Source organism: Bison bison, unplaced genomic scaffold (genome assembly GCF_000754665.1).
Source record: "Bison bison bison isolate TAMUID 2011002044 unplaced genomic scaffold, Bison_UMD1.0 scf7180017864308, whole genome shotgun sequence".
Classification (NCBI taxonomy): domain Eukaryota; kingdom Metazoa; phylum Chordata; class Mammalia; order Artiodactyla; family Bovidae; genus Bison; species Bison bison.
Window position 1 is genome coordinate 698,047 of NW_011494880.1, and position 1,413 is coordinate 699,459.

Consider the following 1,413-nt stretch of genomic DNA (forward strand, 5'->3'; position numbering starts at 1 on the left):
TAAAGTCAGCCACTGTTTCCCCATCTATTTGCCATGAAGTGATGGGACCGGATGCCATGATCTTAGTTTTCTGAATGTGGAGCTTTAAGCCAACATTTTCACTTTTCTCTTTCACTTTCGTCAAGAGGCTCTTTAGTTCTTCTTCACTTTCTGCCATAAGGGTGGTGTCATCTGCATATCTGAAGTTATTGATATTTCTCCCAGCAATCTTGATTCCAGCTTGTGCTTCCTCCAGCCCAGTGCTTCTCATGATATACTCTGCATATAAGTTAAATAAGCAGGATGACAATATACAGCCTTAATGTTCTCCTTTTCCTATTTGGAACCAGTCTGTTCTATGTTCAGTTCCTGACCTGCATATAGGTTTCTCAAGAGGCAGGTCAGGTGGTCTCGTATTCCCATCTCTTGAAGAGTTTTCCACAGTCTGTTTTGATCCACACAGTCAAAAGCTTTGGCATAGTCATTAAGGCAGAAATAGATGTTTTTCTGGAACTCTCTTGCTTTTTTCATGATCCAGCAGATGTTGGCAATTTGATCTCTGGTTCCTCTGCCTTTTCTAAATCCAGCTTGAACACCTGTAGTTTCATAGTTCACATAGTGTTGAGCCTGGCTTGGAGAATTTTGAGCATTAGTTTGCTAGTGTGTAAGATGAGTGCAGTTGTGCAGTAGTTTGAATATTCTTTGGCATTGCTTTTCTTTGGAATTGGAATGAAAATTGACCTTTTCCAGTCCTGTGGCCACTGCTGAGTTTTTCAAATGTGCTGGCATATCGAGTGCAGCACTTTCACAGCATCATCTTTTAGAATTTGAAATAGCTCAACCAGAATTCCTTCATCTCCACTAATTTTGTTCATAGTAATGTTTCCTGAGGCCCATTTGACCTCTCATTCCAGAATATCTATCTCTAGGTGAGTGATCACACCACTGTGTTATCTGGGTCATGAAGATCTTTTTTGTATTGTTTCTGTGTATTCTTGACACCTCTTCTTAATATCTTCTGCTTCTGTTAGGTCCATACCATTTCTATCCTTTATTGTGCCCATCTTTGCATGAAATGTTCCCTTGCTGATGTAATATAAAGGTCCAAGTTTCATTTTCCTCCATATTATTATCGAGTTTCCTCAGTACTATTCATAGAAGAGATGACCATTTTCCTATTAAGTGTTTTTGGGTTTTTTGTCAAATATTATTCAATTTTAGAGGTAAAGTTTGTAATCCTATTCATTCATCTATGTGTTTTTTATGATAATACCATATTTTAAAATTTTCTATAGTTTTGTAATAGAGTTTAAAATAAGAGGTGGCATGCTTCCAGCTTCATTCTTATTTCTCAGGACTCCTGTGGCTATTTCAGTTCTTTGTGACTTCATAAATATTTAGGGTTTTTTTTTTTTTTTTTTTTTTTTTTTTTTT

The 1,413-nt window shown here is 36.8% G+C and overlaps 1 pseudogene; it reads right to left on the reverse strand.

Moving 5' to 3' along the window:
• LOC104997427 overlaps positions 1-1,413 on the reverse strand; it is a 58,929-nt pseudogene that overhangs the window by 357 nt on the left and 57,159 nt on the right.